This window comes from Microcaecilia unicolor, chromosome 13, assembly GCF_901765095.1.
Source record: "Microcaecilia unicolor chromosome 13, aMicUni1.1, whole genome shotgun sequence".
Classification (NCBI taxonomy): domain Eukaryota; kingdom Metazoa; phylum Chordata; class Amphibia; order Gymnophiona; family Siphonopidae; genus Microcaecilia; species Microcaecilia unicolor.
The window spans coordinates 77,597,563-77,615,534 of record NC_044043.1 but is presented as its reverse complement, the minus strand read 5'-3'; the positions used below and the strand labels follow the sequence as shown (position 1 = coordinate 77,615,534).

The window sequence follows — 17,972 nt, the reverse complement described above, 5'->3', positions numbered from 1 at the left end:
GATCCATGTCCTCACGAACTTCTCTCAACCTACATCTTCCCAACTGGGAATTAAATACAAAACCTACTATGCCTCCAGCTTCTCCTTTCTGGGCAGCCAGCTTTGGAATGCTCTACCAAGATCTATCAGAACAATCAACAACTACTTACCCTTTAGAAAAATGTTGAACGCTCATCTCTTTAAGCAAGCATACCCTAGTGACCCAATTTAATCTTATCAACCTACCCTCCCAAATCTGTTCTGACACTGATACCAACTTCACCATTGGTTATATCCAACCCACCTCCCTATTTCCCTTCACTCTTCCCCAACCTTTTCTGCTCCATCTCTCCTTTTTCATAGCCCTCCTTACCCCCTTTTCCCTACTTATCCTATCCTGTTTACCTTCCCTTACCCTAATCATACATTATTAAGCTTCACCATTACTATGTTTTTTACAGTTTGAAATGTTTTCTCCTTTAAGACTTTGTATTTCTGATTACTATGTAAGCCGCCTTGAGCCTACTGTGTGTGGGAAAGCGCGGGGTACAAATGTAATAAATAATAATAATAATACAATGAGCTCTCACAACCAATGGGATTGGAATGAGCTAATTTGTCTTCCAAAAGTCTATAAGAAAAACTAGTGGACCACACAGCACGGCTGCTGCTTTGGTTTTCCAGGCCTGGCAATGAAAAGGGAAGTGGAGGGAGGCTCTTTCACGCACCAGAACTGTGATGTCAGCCACCCCATAATGCTATGCCCTAGGCGGATGCCTAGTGGCCTAAATGTGCGCTCCCACATTAAAGAATTACCCCCTATTTGTATTTATGAGTCCCAAACCCCTATTGTCCTCTGACAGCAAAACTGTATTTTAAAACTGGTCCTTTTCCATGGGGAAAAAGCAGATTGCCAACAAAAAATGCAATTTTTCCTTTTTTTTTTTTTTAATTTGCAAAAATTGGCACAAGGAGAGATGAATGTTCTCTTGTGGATTGTTTACGTCTCATGCTGTCAGCATGAAATGCGTGGCCAGTGTCCTCTGGCTGCAGGCGTCTCAGGGAAGATAATAAGTGCACTGTGATTAGTTGAAATGTTCAATTTTCCAAAGCTGGAATAATTTCAGCTAAAGATAAGGGCCCTGTCTAAATACATCTTAGGAAATTTTAGCACAAAGTCCCATCCCATGTCTTCAATAAACACTTTTAAGTCTGAAGTGCTTCGCAGTACTGCAGTTTATCACATTATACTGGGACCGGTGCTATTTCATATATGTCTATAAATGATATGGAAATCGGAATGTCGAGTGAGGTGATTAAATTTGCAGCTGACACAAGACTATTCAAGGTTGTTAAAAGACGTGCAGACTGGTGAAATATTGCAGGAAGACCTTAGGAAATTGGAAGACTGGGTATCCAAATGGAAGATGAAATGTAATGTGGACAAATGCAAGGCGATGCTAGGGTATACCTTGGGGGTCAGCACCCAAGAAAAAGATCTAGGTGTCGTCGTAGATAATATGCTGAAATCTTCTGCTCAATGTGTGGCAGAGGCCAAAAAAGCAATCAGGAATTATTAGGAAAGGGATGGTGAATAAGACCAAAAATACTATAATGCCTCTGTATCACTCCATGGTGTGACCTCACCTTGAGTAATGAGTTCAGTTCTGGTCAATGTATGCCAAAAAAAAAGAGATGGATGAGAGATATGATTGAGATCTACAAAATCCTGAGTTTTGTAGAACGAGTAGAAGTAAATCAATTTTTTACTCATTCCAAAAGTACAAAGACTAGGGGCTACTCAAGTAAGCTACATGGAAATACTTTAAAAACAAATAGGAGGAAATATTTTTTCACTCAATGAAAGTTAAGCTCACAAACTCTTTGCCGGAGGGTGTAGTAACAGTGATTAGTGTATCTGGGTTTAAAAAAAAAAAAGGGTTGGACAAGTTCCTGGAGGAAAAGTCCATAGTCTACTATTGAGTAAAGAGTTATGCTAGCCCTTGCTCTCAGTAAAATACAGGCCAATGGCTCATAATAAGAGCTAGGCCTCTCTTAGAAATCAAAATCATCTCTGATACAAAAGAGAGATAGCTTGTACAAATCAGAGATCACCTTTGACACAGTTACATTTCACTGTAGCAAGTGCTGAGCTGGCAATGGAGGAGGGCATTTGCTCTGGGACTGGCACCTGCAAGATATCATAAGCAAGAGTTGCTATGGTCATGTAGAGATAGTACTGGGTCAGCTGCACCCCGGGTGAGAACATCCAAAGGGGGTGCTAGAGGAAGGTTTGGGAACATATGAAGTCATTCTGATCAACTGATAAGAACCAAGAGCCCTGGTGAGAAAGACTGGGGTCCATTGGAACCAATGAAGCCACAATGGTATATAAGGACCAGTCTGGAGAGTATTAGATCAGACGAGAGGAGAAGAAGAACAGAGAAGGAAGACTCCAGAAGGCTAGAGAGAGAGAGGATGTGCCATGTAATGCTGTTCCACCATATGACTGTCTGATTTGCTTGTACTGCTATTGGTAAGATTATAATAAACTATCTTATTATATCTATTGAATACTGGGTTCCTTTCTAATTACAGAACCTAGCTACAGCCTGGTCTGTGGAGACCTGCCATGAGCAGATACAGGGTTGGGGTAATTAAGCATCTAGAGGGGATTTGCAGTTCTCTCTAGGTTAGTACAGAGAGCCCATGGCTTCTGCTGCCCAAATGGGTGAGGCAGATCTAATTATATACATGAGACAGACATGGGAAACAACTGCTTGCCCTGGGATTGACAGCATGGAATGTTGCCATGATCTGGGTTTCTGCCAGGTACTGGTAACCTGGCTTGGCCACTGTTGGAAGCAGGATAATGGTCCATTGGTCTGACCCTTTATGGCTACTCTTATGTTCTTATACCAGGGATTCTCAACTCAGTCCTGGGGACAGACCTTGCCAGTTAGGTTTTCAGGATACACACAATGAACATGTGATAGATTTGCATACAAAGGAGGCAGTGCATGCAAAATTTATCTCATGCATATTCATTGTGGGTATCCTGAAAACCTGACTGGCTAGGTGTGTCTCAAGGGCTGGGTTGAGACCCCTGTATCATATGAAGAGGACCTCTGGGATTTCAAGGAAGGCTCTCCACAAAGTGGATGAACACAAAATCCCACGAGATACAGATACAGAAAAACAAAGTGGGAAGTGGACCAATGACTTCAGGACGCCAAGACTAAACTGATATAAAGTAGAATAAACTTTATTGTAGACTCGACACAGTACTGTGTTTCGGCCACAGGCCTGCCTCAGGAGTCTTGAGCGATCTTGGATGTCCTTGATTAGACCATCCAGCATTGGATACATTTTTTGGGGGTAACATCCAAGACGAGACAGTGACTCAAAAAATTATTTACATTGCTCAAGACTCCTGAGGCAGGCCTGTGGCCGAAACACAGTACTGTGTCGAGTCTATAATAAAGTTTATTCTACTTTATAACACTTTAGTCTCGGCGTCCTGAAGTCATTGGTCCACCTCCCACTTTGTTTTTCAAAATCACTCCCTGACATGTAGTCTCTGCTATGCCTGTCAGCGTTACACCTGGAAATCCAATGCCAGGCGTAAATGCGTGCGTCTAAAGTTAGGCTCACCATTACGGATTTACATTACTATTCTAAAACAGCAGTTCTGCACGGAACTGCCATTATAGAATTGACGCTTGGCACTCAAATGTTCGGTGCCTTAACTTTTGGCAAAACTTTCTTGAATTTACTCCTTTGCGTTTTACAATACAGCTAGTGAGCAGAGAACGAGAGAAGCTATTACACAACCAGTTTTTAACTTATTCTGGAAACAGGTCTAGGCAAATATTAAACCAGTCACAACAGCTCAAGCCAGTAGGTACCACTAGACCAGCAGGTTACAAAAGAGCATCTCACTTTACACAGCCTTGAAGACTCCAGTACTGATGAAAACCCAGGAACCAGCCCTATGTCTGTGTTACTTGCAAAGAATGTGTGTCTACTTTTTATTCACTGTGCTTGTGCCTTTAAGAGGAAAATAAACTGTTTGATGTTTTACTAAGATAATGTACTTGGCCTGTTTGGGGATCTCCTGTTATGGGTGTAACCTGCAGTGGCTTTTTCTGAACTATCCTGTGGATATTTGTATGTAAACTTAACCCGGTAGTTTTCAGCTTTTTCAAGCCTAAGATATATCTGTACTTTCAAAATCGGTGGGTGGCACACCATCCTACACGGAGCAGGCAGTGGGTGCATGCAAAAGGATTAATATGGCCAAAGGAAAAGCCATGGAAGCCTCAATAGGGAACGGGAAATGGGACTTGATATACCACCTTTCTGAGGTTTTTGCAACTACATTCAAAGCGGTTTACATATATTCAGGTAACTTATTTTGTACCAGGGGCAATGGAGGGTTAAGTGACTTGCCCAGAGTCACAAGGAGCTGCAGTGGAAATTGAACTCAGTTCTTCGAAAAAGGTGCCGCGGGTACTCTGGCCCCACCCTGTTCTCCAATCCAAAATCTTAAATGCAGCCCTCAGCACAACTTCACACCTGTCTTGCAATCTTAAAAAAAAAAAAAAGAGGCCTGGTACGCTCCTTGCAACTTACATGCTAATGCGCACCAACAAGCTAAGACTCGTGTACAAACGGCCTCGACCCATTCCAGTTCGACAACAGAATGTGGCCAACAGAAGCAGTGCAGAATTCCCAGAATGCTTTTAGGGTCACCTGTCTTTACTACAACGCTGCTGAACCTGCTGCCAGTGAGAAAAACTGAACAGTCAACACACACACACACTACACGGAAGTTGCTGGGGATAATCACCTGATCTGGTTCCAGGTTTCAAGACAACCCAGTACTGGAATACTTGGCCCTTAAGATATGATTTGCTATAATTTGAAGGGGGGGGGAAAAAAACCCTCTTCCTTATGCCCTGCAGCTAGGAGGCCATCCGAAAGACACTGGAAGGTCATTTCATCTGCAGGTGGTTTGACTGTGGCCTACTATTTCAAAGCATGATAACACCAAGCAAGTGAATGACAGACAGATCAAAACAGTCACCTTTCTTAAGGGCACTAAAATAGTAGTTTGCAGGTTGTATATCCCAAATTGGGTTTAGTAACAGGTACCAAGGGATAAATGCTCCTCGGCCCTTCTCTTGTTTGCTCTGTATTTGGAGAAAGAGAAAGTAAATCTTTTGTCTGCAGAACCGGGATTCTATAACCAGTGGTGTGCTGGAGCAGGCTCTCCCAGGCTCTCAAGAGCCGTTTGTTAAGTTTTTAAGAATTTTGGGAGCCGGTTCTCCATGGCTACTTTAACAAATGGATCTCAAAATGTGGGCTTGCGCCCCTCCTGAATTCTCTTTTACTTTGCTGGCGAGAGAGAGTCAGTCCCCTGTTAACAATTTACCAGCACACCCCAATTCCTCTGGAACAAACGTGTGTGTTTGGGGCTACATATTTTAATATCATACTCTGTCTTGCCGGGCTTAGTCTTCTTCCTAGCTCTCCTACATTTATCCTCGCTCCCCAGCTCCCAACCCTTGTTCCTACTTTTGTGCTATACTTGAAAAAGCTCTGCCTTTCTTAAAGACAGCGAAACGTCCTATTGTTAAGATTTCCTTCCAAATTCTGTTCTTCAGTTGCCTGTGCTGTTTTACTGTTTTAGATGGGTCCATGCGATGTCTGCCTGAGTCGTGGATGAAGATCCCCCCCCCCCCCCGGCTCTCCCGGAGGTGCTGATAACATTCAGCACAGTAATACCTATCAAGATCCTAACTGCCGGGAGTGGCTAAGTCCAACACACTTTATGAAAAATGTAAACAGCAATGTCTGAAAGCACCAGGAATTAAAAGTTAAAACCAATAAAGTGAGGACAATCATGGTGATATCATTCTTGGATTAAAATAATATTTCACCAACTACAAAGTTCTACCGGGCCCTTTTACTACGCTGTGGTAAAAGCAGTGGTGTAGCTAAGGGGGGCCGCGGGGGCCTGGCCCCCCCCCAAATTGGCTCTGGGGCCACTGGTATGGCTGGCAGGGGTCCCCAACCCCCACCAGTTGAAGCGTTTGTCCCACGCTGGTCTCGCCGCATTGCCTACCCTGCTCTTCTCAGTCGCGCTGTGCTTGCTCGTTTTAGCGAAACTGAGAATGCGCAATACTTCGGGCATGCTCAGTTTCATTAAAATGAGCATGAAATTGGCACGACTGTGAACAGAGCAGGGCAGGCAATGCGAGACCAACGCGGGACAAACGATTCAGCTGGCGGGGGTTGGGGATCCCCACCAGCCAAGGTACCATCGTGCGGCGGCGGGGAGGTGGGCCAAAATGTGCCCTCCCCCACTTTGGGCTCCGCCCCCCCCTCCCGTTGAGGTCTGGCTACGCTCCTGGATAAAAGGGGCCCTGCGCTTAGTGGTGGCGATCGTTTCTGCCGCATGCCAGGGCCCCTTTTACCACAGCCCCTGAAATGGCCACTTGTCACATGGCCATTTTTTCAGGGGGGAGCACTTACCCCCACCCATTGCTAACTGGGCAGCACGCAATGCTGCCTGATTATCGCCGGATAACCCACTGTGGAAATATTTTTTCAATATTTCTGCTAGTGCTGGGCGCCGGCACACGTGCTGGGCCAGCGGTAGTTCCGGGTTGCCAACATGGCAACCGTTTAGTAAAAGGGCCCCTAAGCGAATAGCAATAAAACAGAAATTAAAACACATATTAAGCTGAATTTTCTGCAGACTAGATTGTTGTCTTCAGATATTTTCTTAAAATTTTGAGGTGTTGAAACTATCTCAAACAAATCGGAGAAAATTTTTCTTCACCCAACGTGTAATTAAACTCTGGAATTCGTTGCCGGAGAAAGTGGTGAGTTGCTTAGCAGAGTTTAAAAAGGGGTTGGACGGTTTCCTAAAGGACAAGTCCATAAACCGCTACTAAACGGACTTGGAAAAATCCAAAATTCCAGGAATAACATGAATAGAATGTTTGTACGTTTGGGAAGCTTGCCAGGTGCCCTTGGCCTGGATTGGCCGCTGTCGTGGACAGGATGCTGGGCTCGATGGACCCTTGGTCTTTTCCCAGTATGGCATTACTTATGTACTTATGTAGATGATTTCTCAGAGTTATTATATTCCTCGGAGCTCCCGGGTACTGCATTTGAAAGAAGGTGGCTTGGATACCCTTGCGGAATCAAGTTTGGATTTGACTGACTTCCTAGAGAGCTCAAATGATGTGATAAATACACTAGTCACGCTTCATGTCACATTTACATCTGAGAAACAACATTTGTTGGTTTTAAAAACTTACTTTAGAAATAAAGATGTGTTATGTGGAGGGTTATAATCTAAAGGGGTGCCCAAGTTTTCCTGAGGACGTCCTCGCAGGACGTCCCGGCGAAGGGGCGGGGAAACCCGTATTATCAAAACGAGATGGGCGTCCATCTTTCATAACGATAATACAGTCGGGGACGTCCAAATCTTGACATTTAGGTCGTCCTTAGAGATGGTCATCCCTAGACTTGGTCGTTTCTGATTTTCGGCGATAACGGACACCGAGGTCACCCATCTCAGAAACGACCAAATGCAAGCCCTTTTGTCGTGGGAGGAGCCAGCATTCGTAGTGCACTGGTCCCCCTCACATGCCAGGACACCAACCGGGCGCCCTAGGGGGCACTGCAGTGGACTTCAGAAAAAGCTCCCAGGTACATGTGCTGAGCCCCCAAACCCCACTCCCCACAACTGTACACCACTACCATAGCCCTTATGGGTGAAGGGGGGCACCTAGATGTGGGTACAGTGGGTTTCTGGTGAGTTTTGGAGGGCTCACATTTACCAGCACAAGAGTAACAGGTGGGGGGGGGGATGGGCCTGGGTCCACCTGTCTGAAGTGCACTGCACCCACTAAAACTGCCCCAGGGAACCTGCATTCTGCTGTCATGGAGCTGGGTATGATATTTGAGGCTGGCATAGAAGCTGGCAAAAAATATTTAAAAAAATGTTTTGAGCGTGGGAGGGGGTTAGTGACCACTGGGGGAGTAAGGGGAGATCATCCCCAATTTCCTCCGGTGGTCATCTGGTCAGTTCGAGCACCTTTTGTGGCCTGGTCGTGAGAAAAAAAGGATCAAGTAAAGTCGTCCGGTTCGTCAGGGACACCCTTTTTTTTTCCATTATGGGTCGAGGACGCCCATGTGTTAGGCACGCCCAAGACCTGCCCCTGGGAACTTTGGTCATCCCCGTGACGGAAAGCAGTTGGGGCCGCTCAAAATCGGCTTTCGATTATGCCAATTTGGGCGACCCTGGGAAAAGGACGCTCATCTCCCGATTTGTGTCGAAAGATGGGCGTCCTTCTCTTTCGAAAATAAGCCGGTTTGTGGACAAAAATTCAGAGCTCCCATGATGTGGCTCATTCCTTACAGCTGAGGTAAAAAAAAAAATCAATTCCTAGATTTGAAAACTTGGGAGCCACTTTTATTTTTGAAGTACCCATGTATATGTTTGGTCAGCTGGCGGGGAAAGATTATCTGACCGATATTCAGCACTTTTTAAATGACTAAGAACTAATATTCAGCACAAGGCAGTGGGTTAACTCCTCTAAATATTAGCGCTTAGCACATACCCCCTGGATTCTATATAGTGCGGCTTGAGTTGCTTGTGCAAATTCAATCGTATTCTGGATTTGAGCACACAACTTAATTAGAACAAGCCAGTCAGCACCAATAACTGAACTTAACAAGCTACTATTGACACTAATTGGTATTAATTAAAATATATGCACACAAACATCTAAGCATATTCCATAAAGTGATGCGCATAAATTCTAAGACGCGGATCAGAAAAGGGGGCATGGCCATTCCTAGAATTTATGCTGTTACATAATATGCCTGTTCCATACATAATTTTGGCATCATCATTTACACCAGGTTTTCCCCGGCGTAAATGGCCACGACTAAATATAGCTGCCAAAAACAGGTGCTGGGTAGAGAATGACACGGGGATAAAAATTTGTCCCCGTCCCCGTGGGTTCTGTCCTCATCCTCACCCCATCCCCGCAGGTCCCATCTCCGTCCCCACAGGTTCTGTCCCCACCCCGTCCCCAGTGGGCTCTGTTCTCATCTGAAGAAGCCTCGAACACTTATGATTTTATATTTAAATCTTATTAAAAGTATAAAAAGGAACCATAGGCTGTGCAACTGTTGTGTATAAATTACAAACAGAAAAAAATAATAACCATGAGTAACTATAATAAACCCTCCCACCACCACCTTCTACCCTTCCAACCTCAACAATAACTGACTTCTACTGCTCTAAGGAATCCTAATCCACCCTGTTAAACCACAAAATACAACCTGTTCTGTATGCCCTAGAGGGGAGAAATCTGCCCTATGTAGTAGCACTGTTATGATTTTTCAATCTGTGGATGAATAAGTCATCAACAATCTCAGGATTCAGTCTAGCTCTCCTGTCTTCCACAGTCCTTCCTGCAATAAAAGATGTCTTCTTAGAAGATGTGCTGGTAGCAGGATGTACAGGATCCCCCATGCAAATTTTGCTAGCTGTGGCCAGCATGTCTGCTTGTTTTTCCCAAAAAAAATAAAAGTATTGTCACCTGCATCAATCAAATATAAGTAACAGTCCAGCTGATTAACAGGCTTCAAAGCAGAAAGTGACCCGGGGACAAAGTTTGTCCCTGTCCTCACGGGCTCTGTCCCCATCCCTCGCCCTGTCTCTGTGGGATCTGTCCCTGCCCCCACCCCGTCCCGTCCACACGGGCTCTGTCCCCGTTCCCATCCCCCCAGTTACCACTGGTCCCCGTCCCATTCTCTAGTGCTGGGCATATTCTCTAAACTAAGCCTAGATTTAGGCATGTTCTACAAACCGCCCCTAAATTTAGGCACTTGTATAGAATATTATGAAGCATATTTTTTTGGTGCTGATTTTTTAGGTGTGATATATAGAATCTTGCCCATAGTGGCTAACTGGCTATATCACATGATATAACCAGCTAGCCGTGAATATTCAGCACTTCGCCGGCTATGTTTATTCCTATACTTGGCGACTATAAAATTAACCAGCCAGTGCTGAATATTAACTTGGCTGGTTAGGTTTAAGCCTGCCAACAAAACAATGGCTATTCAGTTGGTCACTGGAAAGGGTCCGGCATTGTATATCCGGGCTCAGCACCGATGGCGGCACTTAGCTGGCCTGCATCTTATTTATTCTTTTTTAATTTATTTGCATTTGTATCCCACATTTTCCCACCTATTTGCGGGCTCAGTGTGGCTTACAATACATTGTGAATGATGGAAGTGCAATTGGTTGCAGTACAATTCTGAGTTACATTGTGAAGAGTTATCGAAAACAAAGTAAATACAGGGTATCATTTGGGGATGGAACAGCGGAGTATATGGGAGTACAGTTGGTTGCAGTGCGCTTATAGGTTACGTTAGGAAGAATTGTAAAAGACAGAGTAAATTCGGGATATCATTCGGGAATAGAACAGCGAAATATAACAGTGGCGAGTTGAAAGGGGGACATAACAGTATCGGGGGACATGAAGGTCTAATAATTTTATCTGTGGGTGGGGTTTTAGGATTGGCGGGAGTGCGGGAGAGGAGACTTCAAGAGAGAGTGTGTAGGTGCGTATCTATTAAATTGTATGGGTTTCATGTGTTTTGATCCTTGCCGTAGATTTTCTCGAAGAGATAAGTCTTCAGTAATTTGCGGAAGTCGTCTTTTTTGATCCCACTCAATTGGCCAATGTTCTTGGAGACAGGAAATATAATTTCATTGTATTTATTTAATACATTCATATCCCACATTTTCCCACCAATTGCAGGCTCAATGTGGCTTACAGAATCTGTAGAAAAGGCTACCGTGCATGAAGTACAATTATACAGTTTAAAAGTAAGATAGTAAACAACATTTGAAACAACAATATGTAAAGATAAAAAGATATTTAGTGTTTTTGAATCTTTGTTATACTAATTTGAACTATGCTGAGCCTTGGAGAATAAGCCTTAAGTTATTATTATTAATATTAGTTATTGTTCTGGGTTGTGGGGGTTTAGTCCTTAAATCAATGATAGAGATCTAGTTAGATTTAGAGGTTTTCTAATTTATTTCCTGGAGTGCACCTGTCCCTCTGGACGTGGGCTAAAATAAGTATTTTCTTTAGTAATTTTGGTATGTGTTATTACTATTTATGAGGTTGTGTGACCTTTGTTATAGTGATTTTTTTTTGTGTGTGTGTCTTAAAATCCTGAAATTCCAATTAAAAAAAAACAACACACACAATAAGAACAAAAATGAAAGCCGGAAACACAAGAAAGTGACGATTAAAGTTTTTTTTCTAACAAGCTAAACTGAAAGGTCGTCTACAGGCAAAACGCAGAGGAATCCACGTCCATCGGGTTAATGAGAAACCAGTTTCACTGCTAAAAACACAGCCTTTCTTTCTAACTCTCCCTGTACACAACCTCCTCCCCGCCCTGGAAGGTGCTAAGATCTTTCTGCCCTGCAGGTAAGGGGGGCGGGGTCATGCCCAACACTCGAGGAAAAAAAAAAACCAAAAGGACCCCTTCACCCGGGCTCTACGGCTACCAAATCGCTCGCCTGAAGAGTTTGCAAGGCATATCATGTCTCTTTTAATCCACTTCCCCAACCCTAGAGAAAAACGAACCTGTTCAGTTTTGAACCAACAACTGTATCCGTACGTTGCAAAGCACTGGGCTTCCTCCAACCCCTGATATGAAATCAACATTATTAGTATTTCATTCACATCAGATCGCTCCTACGGAATTTTCCTACCTGTTTCCTACGTCCCATGCAGTGATCTGCCAAACTTTGCTTCCCCCCTCCTTGCTAGAAAAGGCAAATCCGGGCTCCAGTAGTAAGTAATCTTTGCACGGAACTGCTGCGGCTTCTTCCGAATCCGAAAGTGTTTAGCGCATGGGACGAAAGAACGAAGCCCGGCTGAAGTTACCCATCCCACTTCCTGTGCCTGCCCTGGGTTAGTCCCTCGGCTCTGTTGACATCACCAAGGTGTGTATATCATGCAGAAATGTCTGTAGCCAACAGCTTGCCGGAGAAGAGAGAGGGCTGCTGAGCCTGAATCAAAAGGAAAAGAAAAGAAAAAACAACAAAAAACCTGGCCTGGGGCTGGTGCTTCTCTCTCCCCTGTACTGTGGAGGTTTTTTTTTTTTAAATATCAATAGAAATCAAACAAAATAAAACATGGAAAAGAAAATAAGATGATACCTTTTTTATTGGACATAACTTAATACACTTATTGATTAGCTTTCCAAGGTTGCCCTTCTTCGTCAGATCGGAAATAAGCAAATGTGGTAGCGGATAGTATATATAAGAGAAACATCAAAGCATTACTTTGACAGTCTGACAGAGTGGGAGGGTGGGGGTATGCATGGGGACATCAAAGCATTTCATTAATATTCTAACAGAATGGGTGTTGGTAGGTGAGAGGAGGGTGATAAACAGAGAAATACAACTTTATAATGGGTTAGAAAACCCAGATCCTTATTAAGTCCTGTCGGGTGACAAAGAGGCATATTTTCAAAGCACTTTGGGAGGCTAAGTTCCATAGGTTTCTATGGAACTTTGGGAGGCTAAGTGCTTTGAAAATGAGCCTCATAATATTCAATCACTCTTAAATTAAGAAAGTACGTTTTAATAGTAACATAGTAGATGACGGCAGAAAAAGACCTGCACGGTCCATCCAGTCTGCCCAACAAGATAACTCATATTTGCTGCTTTTTTGTGTATACCCTACTTTGATTTGTACCTGTGCTCTTCAGGGCACAGACCGTATAAGTCTGCCCAGCACTATCCCCGCCTCCCAACCATCAGCCCCGGCACAGACCGTATAAGTCTGCCCAGCACTATCCCCGCCTCCCAACCACCAGCCCCGCCTCCCAACCACCGGCTCTGGCACAGACCGTATAAGTCTGCCCAGCACTATCCCCGCCTCCCAACCACCAGCCCCGCCTCCCATCCACCGGCTCTGGCACAGACCGTACAAGTCTGCCCAGCACTATCCCCACCTCCCAACCACCAGCCCCGCCTCCCGATCTTGACTAAGCTCCTGAGGATCCATCTGGATGGATTGATTGTATGCCTTTTTATTAAAATGAATTGCCTGGAAGCTTTAGAATTGTAAAGCAACAGTAACATTATTATTATTTGTTATGATGTTTTCAGGCTACCTTCGATAGCTAATCGAATGTATTACGTTAGTCCAATTAAAAAAAAAAAACGTATCATCTTATTTTCTTTTCTCTGTTTTATTTTATTCTATTTCTGTTGATTATTTAAAAGTGGACAAACATGGCTACCACATCTCTCTTCTTCAGCCTGGAAATATTTAATGCAAATTCAGTTGGCTGTCAGAGTAAATACAATCGTTCTTACCACATTCCCACCCACCCCCCACCCCCTTCATTCCTGAGGAGGGATTGGCGTTATTAATGGACTTGGAAGCCCCTTCCCCAGGGCCGGTCTTAGCAAGTGCGGGGCCCTGTGCAGACCAATTTGGTGGGGCCCCATCCTAGCCCCGCCCTAGCTCCGCCCCCACCCTAGCTCCACCCCATTGATAAGATTATTCCATTTTTAGAAATTGTTTTTATTTATGAATTTTCAAATAAAGACAAATGAAGCTAAACTTGTACAAAAAAAACTGATTGAAATAATAAGCACAATGCTATCATGGAACCTCCCCTCCCCAGAAGTGGAGTGGCCGAGCCGCGGGATCATCATAAATGATGCGGACGGTCGTCCGAGGCGAGCGGAGGTCGGAGCGGAGGCAGAGCGGGGCCCCCTTAGGCGCAGGGCCCTATGCGGCCGCCTTGGTCGCCTCTGCCTAAGACCGGCCCTGCCCTTCCCATCAGGTCATGACCATCATCCAGTGAGCGCACAAAAATCAGATAGCGTATAAGGTGAACGGAGAGGATTCAATAGGGAATATGATCTTTCTTTTTTTTTTTTTGAGAAAGACGGAGGAGGCCTGACAGCAACTTTCATAGCAGTTTTCTCAGATTACAAAAATTGAATTTGCAGAGCTTCACTTTATGCATTGCAGTAAAGATATTTAAGTCAGTTCTGGACAGGGGCGTAGCCAGAAAACAGATTTTGGGTGGGCCTAGGCAAGAACTAGGTAGGTACCAAGTGTTCTCCCTCACCCCCACCACCAAAATAAAATCTCAGCTGGCGGGAAAATGCTTCTTTCTACCATGTGCAGGTACCGGTATTGTGGAAAGTAGTGTTTTCGTTACCATCAGGGGGAAGCCTTCAGCTGGCAGAGCTTGGGATCCCCACCAGCTACCACTAAATATGTGCTACTGTTGGGTGGGCCTGAGCCCTAAGTGGGTGGGCCCTGGCCCACCCGAGCCCACCTGTGGCTACGCCACTGGTTCTGGATTTCTGACAACCCTCTCCAGGTGCATTATGGCCCCTAATGTATGGGGTCTACACCACTGATTTCAGTGCGTAAAATAGATGACAAATACCTCACTGCAGGGCCACCGAGAAACAGAGCCGGGCCCAGGGCAGGGCCGCTGCAGCTGCCGCCCCTCCCCGCTCGGGACGCAGCTGCCGCCACCGCTACCTCTCGCTCGCTCAGGCCTGCCACTGCCCCTGCCCCCCTGCCCCCTACCTTCCTGCATCAGTGCACCTATTCCTCTCTGGCCTTTAAGGGGGGGCACCCAGTGCTGGGGTCTGTCTCTCTCCTGGTCCTGTGTATCGGGACTGGGTTATTGCATTAATGCAATCATCCGGGTCCTGACAAAGCAAAAGAGAGACAGACCCCAGCGCCGAGCCCCCCTTGGAGGCTGGGTCTGAGGAATTGTTCCCCCCCTCTCGATAGCCCTGCCTCACTGCTTTGGGATGTAAGTTCAAAACCAGGGCTGGCCAAAATTTCTCCTGGGGAATTTGGCAGTTCTGGATTTGCATCACGGAAAAGGAAATGGGACTCGATATACCGCCTTTCTGTGGTGTTTTGCAACTACATTCAAAGCAGTTTACATATATACAGGTACTTATTTTGTACCTGGGGCAATGGAGGGTTAAGTGACTTGCCCAGAGTCACAAGGAGCTGCAGTGGGAATCGAACTCAGTTCCCCAGGATCAAAGTTCACTGCACTAACCACTAGGCTACTAAATTTGCTGAAATGTAACATAGTAGATGACGACAGAAAAAGACCTGCATGGTCCATCCAGTCAACCCAACAAGATAAACTCATATGTGCTACTTTTTGTGTATACCTTACCTTGATTTGTATCTGTCATTTTCAGGGCACAGACCGTATAAGTCTGCCCAGCTCTATCCCTGCCTCCCAACCACGTATAAGTCTGCCCAGCAATACCTTCGCCTCCCAACCACCAGCCCCGCCTCCCACCACCGGCTCTGCCACCTAATCTCAGCTAAGCTTCTGAGGATCCATTCCCTCGGAACAGGATTCCTTTATGTTTATCCCACACATGTTTGAATTCCGTTACCGTTTTCCTCTCCACCACCTCCTGTGGGAGAGCATTCCAAGCATCCACCACTCTCTCCGTGAAAAAATACTTCCTGACATTTTTCTTGAGTCTGCCCCCCTTTAATCTCGTATCGTGCCCTCTAGTTCTACCGCCTTCCCATCTCCAGAAAAGGCTTACCTTTTTTTTTTCCTTGTTTAATCTGATCCGGTTTCTACAGTATTGGTGAAGTTTCACAGCCAAGAAGATGAATTAGGGAGTAGTCTTGTCTTTCACCACTGCTATTTAAGATATTTGACTGTTAGGGTCTGTATTATATTGGCTCGGTTTGAAATTGTTGTGTGTTTTTTGTTTGTATGAGGCTGACATATAAATGGTGTCCCTCAAGGTAAAGAGCAACAGGCGAACCTAGTAGAGACAGTCTAGGATGGTCAATCAGTGGATGAGAAAACAGACTGTGACACCAGTATGGCACACCAAAGTTGATTTATTAGATGAACACAGACCTGACGCGGCCACGCTTCGGCAGTTGTCTGCATCAGGGGTATAATTTCAGCTTTGCACAAAGACAAACTTAACTTCGTAGGTGAATAAACAACAAGATGAATCAGCAACGACTCAGTTGGCAGTTACACAGCTGAAATTATAACCTTGATGCAGGCAACTGCTGAATTGCAGCTGCGTTCATCCAGTAACTCAACTTTGGTGTGCCATACTGGTGTTACAGTGTGTCTTTCACCCACCGATTGTTCATCCTAGACTGTCTGTACCATGTTCACTTGTTGATCTTGACCTAGAGGGACACAATTTGTATGTCAGCCTCATAAAAGGTGGAAACAAAAACTGGAACAACCACTTCAAAACGTGCAAAACAAACAAGAAAAAGAACAAAGTAGCTTACCCTCAATCTTGAATGTACACTCTATTTTTCAATTTCATTTTCTGGAAATTTTTTTAATTTTTAAAAATGTTTCACTTAGAGATAAAAGGAGCAAAGGAGGAAAAGACCTCAGCTGACTATGGCTAACCGTCAAACGGGAATTAAATGCACCCCATGTCTGGGGATAAAATTTCCCACAGCACATTTCACAGTATAATTATTGGTCTAAAAAACCTCCAAAAATCGTATAAAATTTATACTCAGTTCAGTTCAAAGTCATTGATTACATACTCCTCAAATGTAAAAGTATAATCATTTAAGGCTTTAATGACGAGAATATTGTACACAAGTCAGATTACTTCAGCAGTTACTTCACTGGATATATGCTGCCTTAGCTTAGTATAACTTTTTGGTACATATATCGGATACATAATCGGATCTACCAAAACCCTCATCCACACCCTTGTCACCTCTCGTTTAAACTACTGCAATCTGCTTCTTGCTGGCCTCCCACTTAGTCACCTCTCTCCTCTCCAGTCGGTCCAAAACTCTGCTGCCCGTCTCGTCTTCCGCCAGGGTCGCTTTACTCATACTACCCCTCTCCTCAAGACCCTTCACTGGCTCCCTATCCGTTTTCGCGTCCTGTTCAAACTTCTTCTACTAACCTATAAATGTACTCATTCTGCTGCTCCCCAGTATCTCTCCACACTCGTCCTTCCCTACACCCCTTCCCGTGCTCCGCTCCATGGATAAATCCTTCTTATCTGTTCCCTTCTCCACTACTGCCAACTCCAGACTTCGCGCCTTCTGTCTCGCTGCACCCTACGCCTGGAATAAACTTCCTGAGCCCCTACGTCTTGCCCCATCCTTGGCCACCTTTAAATCTAGACTGAAAGCCCACCTCTTTAACATTGCTTTTGACTCGTAACCACTTGTAACCACTCGCCTCCACCTACCCTCCTCTCTTCCTTCCCGTTCACATTAATTGATTTGATTTGCTTACTTTATTTCTTGTCTATTTGATTGTAAGCTCTTTGAGCAGGGACTGTCTTCTTCTATGTTTGTGCAGCGCTGCGTATGCCTTGTAGCGCTATATAGAAATGCTAAATAAGGAAGTAAGGAAGGAACTGTAGCAACTAGATCAGATTAAAAAAAAGACCTGTCCTGTACCAGGTTTATCTATTGATCTTTGCTCCTGGTTTGCCTTTCTGCCCAATTGCCTCAAGGTAAAGATCCTACAAATGAACTTTTCTGTGTTGACTCAGAGTTTAACAACTATTTTAGTCTGGTTAGCGCTGAATGGTTTGGATTTCAATACAGTAAAACAGTTTTACAGGTGGGGCAAGTCGATCCCCAGAGTTTAAAACTGGACTGGAGAACAACATTGGTGGCCAAAGAAATGAGAGATGTAGGTTGGTATTTTGATTGAAGTTCTAGTTTCTTTTATAATATGGATCACACTGTGGTACATCTGAAGATTATACCCTTTTGTAGATTTTAAATCTTTTTGAACATTTGGTCAGGCATTTGTGGTACTTCATTGACACTGTGGCAATAGCCTGTACAGGGGTCTCGGGGAGACTGTTGCACAGGGTACAAGTA

General features: G+C 44.6%; 1 protein-coding gene across 1 annotated transcript in view; it reads right to left on the bottom strand.

Moving 5' to 3' along the window:
* Positions 1–11,998, bottom strand: part of ARHGEF16 (Rho guanine nucleotide exchange factor 16) — a 102,003-nt gene extending 90,005 nt beyond the window's left edge. The window contains 1 exon segment of the mRNA XM_030222588.1: positions 11,813–11,998. The gene's annotated coding sequence lies outside the window, so the exon portion shown is untranslated.
* Between the last annotated feature and the right edge of the window lie 5,974 nt (positions 11,999–17,972).